A 12358-nucleotide genomic window follows, 5' to 3' on the forward strand; every position below is an offset into this window, starting at 1 on the left:
GTAATGCCCCCTTCTCTCGGACAGATAAGGCTACACCTCCTCTCAACTGACCATGACACAGTAGAAGATGCGGCCTCCTGGTATTCGACACCCGGGTGCTTATATATCCACTCGGTCTCGACGTTGGGGCGTCCTCTGGTACCAAGAGGGTTTAGGGAATTTCACCTAGGGCCATCTATGGCAGCCCAATGCTAGAACAAATTTCCGGTGTCCCGTCTGGCCATCCACGATATGCCCGTGGAGGCTACAGCCCTGACGTCGTTAGGGCGTACGGTAATCATAATGCAAGATGCATGAGTCATACAATCCAATCATGCATCAATCCTTCACATACCGTGCGCTCATGTGAGATAACCTCCGCCTATCAGGGAGTGTCATAACAACATGATCAATGACATATGCAATGATCAACCACATCTCATAACAAACATGCAGATGATGCGTATGGGCATGTATCATGATGCTATACTGTCACATACTCATAATCGGTATCATCAACCGGCATCAACAATCGGCCTCGACAATGTAGATATTTAACCAACATCGCCTCCAAGGAATGACCCACATAAAGCCAAACATATAATGGGCCCACGGCCTCACACAAAGGTCTGATATACAACACAATGAGCATACTCAAGGGCCACATATGCGCAATTGGTAGGCCCTGCTCATGGGCCTCAAATACATGACATGTGGGCCCTGCACATGAGTCTCGAATACATCAAATAGGTCATGCATCATGGGGGCCTAATACACATCACAATGGACCTTGCCCATGGGCCATGACTACATCACAATGGGCCTTTCCCATGGGCCTTAAATACATCACAATGAGCCTTATTACATAGACCTCTTCACATTAGGCCTTAAACACGGGCGAATGCACATCACAATAGGCCTCAACTATGGGTCGCGTATATATCATATAAGTCTCGACAATCGGCCTCAGCATTCGAAATCGGAATCGATTCTCAGAATTGGCCTCGATACTCGGCCTCATATACATCAAATGGGCCACGACAATCGAAAATCAGTAAATCAGCCACGATAATCGGCCTCGATCACTAATTGTAATCAGCCACGACAATCGGAATCGATCAATAATCGACCTTGATCGATTATCGACAATCGATAATCAGAATTCGGTAAATCGGCCACATCAATCTAAATCGGTAATCGGTCATAATAATCGCCCTCGATTGCTAATCGACAATCGGCCACGACAATTAGAATTGATCGATAATCGACCTTGATCGCTTATCGGCAATCGATAATCGAAATTCGGTAAATCGGCCACATCAATCGGAATTGGCCTCAAGACGGGGATTCATAGATGGGTGGTCGATGATGGTCCAAGCAATATCAATGTGACCCGTTCGTTTAGGGTAATCCATGAAAATGAGCCCATCCAGGCCTAAAGGAAGGTCACAATATGGACATTTAACCATCACTGCCCATCAATGTGGACATTTTACCAACATTGCTCCCAGGCAGTGGCCCACATAGAGCCAAACGTACAGTGGGCCCACGGCCTCACACAAAGGCCTAATATACATCAAATTAGACCTCACCCATGGGCCTTGAATATATCACATGGGCCTCAACCATGGACCGGGAATATGTGCCTTATCACATGGGCCAAAAATATATCATAGTAGGCCGCATTACATCAAGCAAGCCGCATGCATCCACGACTGCACCAATGGGCCTCACCAAACGGGCCACAAATACATAACAATGGGCCTCGGCACATAAGCAATAAATTCAACAAGTGGGCTACATCAATAAAAAATGTACATCATGGTAGGCCCACTGTCCCATGCTGGATGGTGCGGCAGATACATCACCAAGATGGGCCCCACGTCCAGGGATGGACGATGTGGATACAATAAATACATCAAGGCGTGGCCCACGTCAAAATGGATGGACGGAGTAGATACAACACGTACATTATGTGGGGGCCACATGAATGGACGGCGTGAATATACAACATGTATATCACGGTGGGTCCCACTATGATGTGGGTGAGAGTTTGGACTACATCTAAAATTATTTCAATAGTTGCAGGTGCAACATGTGTATCACTATACACTATCATAGGGGTACATAGCTCACTAATGTGTTCAGTACGGTCCAAACATTGCCCAAGTAAATTGGCATCATCCAAACTTTGTCCATGTAAACAAGCACCATCCAAACATTGCCTAGGTGCATAAGCACTGTCCGAGCATTGTCCAGCACCGTCTAAACACTCTAGACGGTGTGGATACGAAACATACATCGAGGTGGGGTCCGCAGCACCACCCAAACCCTATCCGGCACCGTCTAAGCATTTTGGACAGTAGGGTTGAAACAAATACATTAGGTGCGTCCTACAGCACCAGCACCATCCTATGCACGGACGATGCAAATAAAATCTATATGCATCTAGGTGGGTTCCATCCTATCTAAATGAAGGACGGCTAGGTTATACATCACATGCATCAATGGTGGGCTACAGAACTTGATGGCGTCAACTGCCGGGTAGGCGATTGGATAAACACATACTTCATGATCAGCCCGGAGGATTTGTTGATGTCCCAACGGATGGACGGTAGGGATATAATGCATACCCATGATCAGACCCACATCTTACTGACATCCATACAATGGACAGTTGGATATAGCACATACATTATGTGGGACCCACAGAACTTGCTGACGTCAGTCCAGCAGCTAGCTGCTGCTGGATAGATGGTCTTGATAAAACACATATATCATGTGGGCCCTACACCACGTGTGAGACTAACGGGCTGGATCACCATCGTCCAGCCAATCCGTTCCACAACAGGTGGTTCCCACATGGGCCACCATAATACCTGTCAGCCTTATATAATATAATATATTATATTATAAATATATATTATAATATATTAAAATGCAGCCTTATGTTAAAATAATATAATATATTATACTATAAATGTATATTATAATATGTTAAAATGCACACGTGAGATTCTGGTGTCCAGCGTCCAGTCTGAACGGACGGTCTGGATGTTGGAACGCATACATTGATGTGGGGCACCTCCACACGTGCAGCACGTGTGGGTGGGCCCCACACGCCTGCCAAGTGTATGGATGGCATGTATAAATCACGTACATCAAATGGGAACCACAAAACTTGCTGACGTCTTTCACAGAAGTCATATAGCTGGTGTATTCGTACACCAGCCAATCCTCATGCAAGTGGATCCCACGTGGGGCCCACCATAACGTTTATCTTTCATCCCATCCGTTGATAAGGTCACACAGACCTAAATAATGAGGAAAAACAAATTTCATATTTATCCGAAACTTCTAGTACCCAGCAAGGGTTTCAATGGTAGAAGTTCAATCTCTACTCTTTGGTGGTGTGAACCACCTAAGTGCCGTGAACGGCTGACTTTTTGGCCTGTCCAAATAATAAAAGGGGGCCATCAAATGGGCGGTGTTGATGTTCAAAATGCATCATGGTGGGGCCCACAGCTGGGGCTGTGGGTCCCTGTCCCCCCAGCGTCCACGCAGACGCTATTGCGTCTCTGGTCAGTGGCACCTACTGCTACTACCTCATGTTTATTTTTTTGAAAAAAATGAATTTATGGGGTTTTTCATACGTGGAGCCCGCATCGGTCTGATCCACTCTAGCCATTAGATCCTAGGGCTCATTACAGGATAAATGAGCCCAATATCCAAGGTATTTTGGCGTATGGAAAACTTCAAAGTGCATTTTAATGGTAAGAACCCCTATTCTCTACACTATGGCCCGCCAGATAATCTGAATGGCTTCATTTTTTTGGCTCAACGTCTAAAATGTTCTAAGGAACTAGATGGACGGTATGGATTGAATTCATACTTCAAGGTGGGGCTTGCATGAGCAGCCCATCCCAAACACCAATTATAAATAATATATTTTTATTTTATTTTATTATTATTATTTTTTTTTTTGTTAGCTTGTTACTACACACCCCTGTCAGTACACGCAGTTCATGTTAGTTATACCCTTCTTCACGTCCAGCGTCCAGGGAAGCTAGATGGCATGGATAAACACAGCATCATGATGGGTCCCACGTATGCTTGGCCCACGCTTCATCAAGGTGGGTCCCACATGAATATGGCCCACCATATGGGTTTGATTTTTGTGTTTTCTTATCATCCATAAGCTAGGGTCCACATGACTTAGACGATTTGGATAAAACCTACATCAAGGTGGGGTCCATCCAAGTGGGCCACACATCACACAAAAATGCAAAAGAGAAAGAGAGAGAAGCACCCACCTCTAAATCGACTCCTTCCTCAATTCCTTGGGTCCTCAAACCTTTTAGGATCTTTTTCAACGGTGGAGATGAGCTTCTAATGGCAGGATTAAAGGAGATCTAAGGTGAATGTGGCTAGAAATGTGAGGGTTGTCATGGACGTTTTCAGCTTCTCTCTTGCTAGGGGAGAAAATGAAGAAGAAGAAGAAGAAGAGAGAGAGAGAGAGAGAGAGAGAGAGAGAGAGAGAGTAATTAATTCATGTAAGGCCATAAATGCTAGGGTTGACTCATGGGGAAAATAAATGTCATAATTGCTTGTAAGCATTTATTACTTGGCATGGGGTGATGACATCACCCCATGATAACCTAGGAAATGGTGCCATTGTGATATGTGGGCCCTGCAAATGTGTAGTCCACAGCTATTACAATGCGCGAGGTACATCTCATGATCTAAGCGTCGCATTGACGCACGAGACGTGGTGTTGGAATCGCGGCGTCTGCATGGTCGCAATGGTATAGGTCTCGGGTTGAGCCGACTCAGATAGACAAGACGTGACTCAAGATTTTGCGTAAACGCCGATAATAGACCGCGGGTCGCCAAAATTTGATCGGGAGGACCGCAAAAGCTTACGAAATGGTACGAGCTAGGATACAGGTCTTGTAAGGTCTGTGCTAAAATGCCACGATCTCTTCCTGAGAGATTCGATTCCAAAGTAACTGTCTTCAGGAATTAAGAGATATTGATCAAATGAAGGTTGAGGAGTTGGTTCTCTCCAAACGTATGAGTTAAATTTTAAAGCTCCTAAAGGTAAGTCCTTTACTCTTAAATCATCTTTTCAAAAGATAAATGTGTTAATTCTGATGTTGAAGATATAAAAGATGATATGGCTTTACTGACTACGAAATTTTACAGAATTTTCAAAAACAAGAAAAGATCTGATTTTCAAAAACCATCTGACAAAAGAAAAGGAAAATCTAAATCCTAGAAATCTATATAATAAAAAAAAAAACAGTCAATTTTTCAACTATCATAAATACAGGCATTTGGTGAATAAATATCTTAAAATGGATATATCAAAAAGAAAGGGCATGATAACTACTTGGGATGAATCATCCGGCTCTGAAAGTTCTTCTGAGTCAGATGAATTAGAACAAGAAAATTCAAATGAAGTAAAAGCCCTGATGACCATAGCTAGAGTCACCTCATCAGATAGTTGTAACTTATCTGATTAAGATAATCTCAGGTGTGACCCTAAAAATGAGAATGAAGATGATCTTCAAGACGCCTACAATGCCTTATACAGGGAAAGTTGCAAAATTACTGTCAAACTAAAAATTCAAAGGGAAAAATATCTCAAACTAAAAGAAGAACTTGAAAATAATATTTTGAAAAAATCTCATCTTTCTGATTGTTTTGAAAAAACAAAACTTGATTTAAATATCAAAACCTCAGAGTTAGAAAAATTCAAAATTGAAAATGAGAATCTAAAACTTGAAGTCTGTTCTCTTTTGAGTTCTAAGGATACTTGGAGATATGCCCATGGAGATCCTAAGTTGGAAAAACTATTAACCACATCCAGAAAATGTTGCGATAAATCGGGTCTGGGCTATATTAAAGATAGTTCACTGAAAAACAAAAATGCATGTCTTATATTTGTAAAAGGAGAATCCTAAAATTCTAAAGGTAAGACCTTGAGAAATTTTGGTTGAAATGATTTTAAAAATCTAAAACCTTTTCAAGTTCCTAAGATTAATTCTAATACTATCAGCTACAGAAATCAAAGATTTACTAAACCCCCTTTAGCTAAAAAAAATAGTAGACTTACTCAAAGAGTTTCTTAAATCTAACTCAAATGGAATCGGAGTTAATAGACAGTGGAGTAATTCCAACTCCCAAAAATAGAGAAAATCCAATGAAATTCCTAAACCTAGAACCATATTAAAATGGGTTCCAAAGGATACATGTCTTGTTGCCCACACAGCCTTCAAAGTCACTAGTCATTCAAAATGGTACTTGGACAGTGCATGTTCAAGACATATGACAGGTGACAAAGAAATATATATTCACCAACTCAGAGAAGTAAACAACGGCTCAGTTTCTTTCGGTGATGGAAGCAACTGTAGAATTATAAGCCAAGGTACTATTCAACTCTTTAATCTCCCTCCCTTTGAGAATGTATTGTATGTTGAAAGTCTAAAACATAACCTCTTAAGTATATCTCAAATCTGTGATAACAAACATAGCGTGAAATTTACAAATCACGGATGTGAGATATCAAATGAGAAGGGAAGTATGATATTAAATGGTCATAGAACTTCTGAGAATTGCTATATTACTAATGACTCATGTTTTTCTAATTTTTCATGTTACATGGTCTAAACAAAAGAAACAGAACTATGGCATAAACGTCTTGGACATGTCAACTTTAAAGATCTTTATAGCTTGAGTAAGAGTGATCATATTCGTGGCTTATCCAAATTAAAAAAGGTATAAAAGATTTGTAGCGCATGTCAGATTGGCATACAAATCAGGAGTAGTCACAAGAAAGTGAACTCCTTAGCCACATCCAAACCTCTTGAACTACTCCATATAGATTTGGTAGGACCAACGAGTAATCTATACAAGGGTATCGAGCGATCAACCAAGCTAATCGATCAATCAAGTGAGCCCCGAATTATACAAATTGGTCTCTGTGAGTCTATCTATCTCTTGTACGTCGATCTATCTCTTGTAATTCATTTATCATAGTGGATTTTGTTGTCGCTTTGTGCCGTGATTTTTTTCTGCGAGGTTTTCCACATAAAATGCATGTGTTCCTATGCATACTTTGTTGCATTTAGCTTTCTCTTGTTTAGTTCAAATTCAAGGTTTACTTCCACGGTCCCCCAACAATTCAAGGATCGCAATGCCTTAAATTCAGTAAGAACTTAAAGATAAAGTAGTTACAAAAGGAAAAATAGGGTAGTGTAATGAATTGATATATAAAAATGCTCAAATGACTCTTGATTTATAATACATAAGGATTCAAAGATTCGCTAAGGTATAGAGCATACACTCAAGAATCACTTAAAAACAAACATGGGTTGTATAAGAAGGGGGATGTACAATATAAAGAAAGAAAAATAAAATGGATGGTCAGATCGCGACCTGTGCACATATAGACATGAGAAGAGAAATGAGAGCGGCAACGCTTGTCCTAAGAGAAGATTATCGCAGATCTCAAATATTGATCAAACTCCGATCGACTTGAACATCTAGATGGCTTGGATGTTTGCAAAGACTGGACTAAATAGTTAAAATAAGTTGTATGGATAGATTGGATGGGCACGCTTACTTTTACTCTCACTCTCACTCTCTTATAGAAAAAGAATGGCGTTTCTCCCCAAAATTGCAAGTGTGGAGCCAAGTGTGTTGAAATGGAAGAGGCTATAGATATTTATAAATGAGGGGTGGCATTGTTTTTCAAGGTTTTTCCATGGCACACCTATTTTAAAGAAGATTCATCAACCAACAAATGCCTAAATTTCAAGCTCAAGCCCAATCCTTGGCCAAGTTTAATGGTCCAAACCCTGGCCCTTTGGACTAACATTGTAGCCCAGGTACTTTGGACCTTTTTCTCTGGTTAGATGTGGATCATTGTGGCATTTATCTTCTTAACTATATACCTTTAGGCCAGAAATCAAATGGTCACGATTATCCAATTGAGGAGAATTGATGCAACAAGTCACCTAGATCAGTCCAATGGGCCCTAGTGTACTTGAATATGCCCTAATATTCCTTAACATACACTTACCACCACTTATCTTTTCTAAGGTTAAATGACTTAGTGATTCAGATTGACACGATCAAATTCAAGTCAAGTCTCAACTTGCCTGAGTCAGTTGTGAATCAGCCCAACTCAGCGTACTCAGGTGACTCAGGGTATCAAATCAAATTAGGTTAGAACGAGTCCGGGTCGACTTGGACAAGCTGCACAACTTGAATTGACTCGATCCAGAGTCGAATGACGAAGTTGACTCAGGGCATCAACGTAGATCAGGTCTGACTGAGTTCGATTCAATTGACGAGTTGCATGGGCCTCATGGTAGTCCTATCTAATTCCACACAACAATTCTCCCAAAAGCTTGTAAATGCCAACGTTTTAAAACTAGGACTAGTCCTCAACTAGTTTTGTGGGCTCGGCCCAGCAATCTGTTACATCTAATCTAGTGTTAGCTAGAGCTGGACACAAACTGAGCTAGCTCGGTTAACTTTCTTGACATGTCTTGAAAGAGCATGGCTCGAAACTAAGTTCAAGCTAAGCTGAGCTGTTTTATTGAGTTCAAAAAAAATTTCAGTCAAGTTCGAGGTAACGTGAGGTACTATGCGCTCTACCACATAGTACCTTTCCATGAGGTCGAGTGCTGGCAACACACTAACGGTCGGATGTTGAAAATTCCAAACCAACAGTGAGATTTTATATGAGTGGAGAAACAAAACCAATGAAACCGGTTATTAAACAGTGTATTTCCTGCAAAAGCCTTTAGTATGAAGTACTGCTCTGTAAACCTAGGTGGGGCCTAACGTGGGATTTTTTGAGAAATCCACTCTGTTCATCCGTTTTTCCATATCATTTAAGGGGTTGAGCCTAAAATTGAACCAAATCCAAGTCTCAAGTTGATCATATCACAGGAAACAATGGGAATAATGATTTCAACCATTGAAATCTTGTTAGGCCCCACATTGATGTTTATTTGTCATCAAATCTGTTCATAAGATCATATAGACATGGATGAAGAGAACAAACAAATATAAGCTTGATCCAAAACTTTCGTGGCCCCAAAGAATTTTTCAACAATAAATGTTCAATTCAACTGTTTCATGTGGTGCGGTCCATTTGAACATTCTATATAATTAATTTTTGAGCTCAGGCCTTAAAATTATATGGTAAAATGTATGGACAGAGCAAATCATATACATAAATCATGTTGGACCTCACAGAGCTTACTCAGTACGCTAAGCATAGTGAATTACTCACTGCGCAATCTACTTCCGTCAAATAAGGCCCATAAAACCTAGTGACGTTACTTCAGTAGCGGACTCGCTACTCAACCTGTTGGCATAAATGTTCTCTAACTTTGCCCACAAACTAGCCACAGTTTTCTCCCTCAAAACATTATAGAGGGAGATTTTCAGAGGACTTCTTGTCATAAATGTTCTCTATCTAACTTCGCCCACAAACCAGTTGCAGTTTTTACCCTCAAAACATTATACAGAACCTCATCCGTGAGACATAAATGGATTAGAGGCTAAAGCATTACTATCAAGGTTTTCCTATTCTTCATCTTTCATGGTAGATTTTCGCTTCTGAAGAGCCTTAATCTCGCCTTGCTTGGTTAATAGGCTAATCATTTTAACCTTCCATAACTCAAAATTATTTTTGTCCAAGTACTTTTTAATATCAAACTTGTCGTTTTTCATTATTACTAATCCTGCAGATTCAAATCTTTGCCCCAACGATAGATCTGATACCACTTGTTGGAATTTGTGCTGCGGAATCACATAGATATGGATCTAGGATAGCAATCCAAGAGCACCAAGCAATCACAAGAGAACACAAAGATTTAACATGAAAAACCCTTTCAGAAAAAGAAACCACGGCACAAAGCGACAGAAATCCACTATGAAAATAAAAATTACAAAGAGAGAATTTACACGCTTCGAACAACCTCAAATCTCACCCTTACTACACCCTTTAATAACACTAGAACCCTTTTAGAAACCCTTGGAATACCTTTAGGAAGCCTTAGAATTATTTATAAAGGCCCTAAGGACTCTTATTTATAGTGTAGGAAACACCCCTTATGCACCGACTTTGAAAAAGTCCGAAAACCGCCTCAAATTTACGCATTCCACGCGTAGTTTGCGTAACCTTCGACTAGTCGAGTCAGGGCTTCGACTGGTCGAGCATGTCCCTCAACTGGTAGAGCGTCCTGGAGATCCCAAATACATAGTTGCTGGACTCTGAGTCGAGTAGGCTTCGACCAATCGAATGGACCTTCGACTAGTTGAGCCAGTCCCTCGACTGGTCGAGCAACAAGAAGATTTAAGGCATCCTTTTATTAACAATGGCATCTAGATCAGAGATATTGAACTAGAAGTACTCGTTCCAAATAGGATTCCGGTCTTTCTCCTTGACGGTCATGCGGAACCGCTGGTGGTCGAAATGGAGCTCGACGAAGGAGTTTGATGAGCCTTGGTCGTCGTTCGGCATGAGGTTGAAAGCATTCACCACCTCTACTGCTAGCTTGAGATTGCTCATGGCTGATGATTTTTCTTATTCTTTTTCTTTTTATTGGTTGCTGAAGGGAGATTTTAACTACCTGAAATAAAAATGGTGATAGATTTTAAGAAAACAGGAAATTAATAAGGAAGTAATGGACGTAACGGCAAGTATGTTAGCATTGCATAATTAATAATAGAATGGAAAGGTTTTGCTAAGCCAGACAGCCAAGATATAGATGGGTGGGCCCCGGTGTAGGGCTGCAACTTGGGTTCGAGTTGGGTTGGGTTGGGTTTTTTAATGTAGAGCGGGTCGCAGACACTTTCATGGCCAAGATGGACCAAAGAAGGCCCGATTGGAGGCAGAAGTGATCAGGACTGTCCGGACCTTAAAACAATCGTATCTTGCAAATTAGAATGAGTTATTCAACATACCATATATGATTTTGAGTAGGATAAGCTTTCCCATGCTGGATTTGCGAGATTCCATTGGATTGACGGTCGAAAGACTACTTTATTTTTGTTTTTACTATAAATAGTAAATTTTAATTGGATCATAACTTTTGATCTTTTGAGTTTTAGGAGTATAAAATTAGGAGAATAACAATTTGGCCGAAAACCATGAAGTCTAGTAGGAATCATGACATCTACAAATAGTGAGTTTACTATTTGTAGTAAGTCACTTTTTTAGAAATTATTTCTATTTTCTTCCCGTGTGGATTCGAGGAATCTTTGCGAGGAGTTCAAATAAATTCCGCGGATTCAGAGTAGTTATCTAAGAAGAAGACGGTGATCGACCTCATCACATCCTTCCATGCGTCAGTTTTAAAAGTCCTCGAGTAAGTGCAGGGGTGCAACTTGGGTTCTGGATTGACCCAACCTTAGTACTGGTTGTTTTGAGTTAGCCTTTTTTTTTTCAAGTTCATCAGGTTAGGTTCAGGTTAGAATCCTATCCTATTTTGGTATTTCAAACGAATGCACATAGTGGATTTGTCACTAACATCTTTTGTAGGCCACACAGCCCCAGCCACAGGAATATCTCTACGCCTCCGTTGACAGGCAATCTGCTTCCTATATTGGCCCTCTAATGCTCAAGTATCACCGCAACGTGCAAGAGAGTAGAGATCTTTTCTTTTGTTTTCTATTTTTTTTATGGGAGCTGAAGCTGTTGGCATCAGTTCACAATTTCTTGTATGGAGTGTTTGGTTGCACCAAATATCATAAACTTTTGGACCAGATTAGACTAATAAATCATGAAATTTAGTGATATTTGGTGCAACCAAACGTACCCACAGGCTTTTTCTTTAATGGAATGAAATTGCCAATAGGAAAAGAGAATTTATTTGGCAGAAGCTCAAGCTTCTTAATCAAAGCACTAAAGCCTGGGAATCGCTAGGCCACTTCAGAAATGGGGTGAACTTCGGTAGCATCGGTATCACCACAAGCCTATTGTAGAATCATCAAATACTCTTGCAAACTTGAAATATTATATATATATATATATATATATATATATATATATATATATATATATATATATATATATCAATTAGGATTTTGATTCTTTAGGCCCATAAGAAATCCATGATGGCCCCAGAAAACGGATTGGTCAAATCATCGATCACACCATTTTTTCGACGAATGAACCTCTACCATCCATTTTGGAGGCTAATGATCAGACCGTTAGAATCATCCGATTGCTGTGATGCTTATTTGGTATCCCAAGAAGTACGTTCCAGACCTAATGGACAGCTCTGATCGATCGTTTGGACTGACCAAGCGCCCCAATACCAGTGTGAAAGCTATAATTTACAATGCTAAGAGA

Source organism: Magnolia sinica, chromosome 17 (genome assembly GCF_029962835.1).
Source record: "Magnolia sinica isolate HGM2019 chromosome 17, MsV1, whole genome shotgun sequence".
Lineage (NCBI taxonomy): Eukaryota > Viridiplantae > Streptophyta > Magnoliopsida > Magnoliales > Magnoliaceae > Magnolia > Magnolia sinica.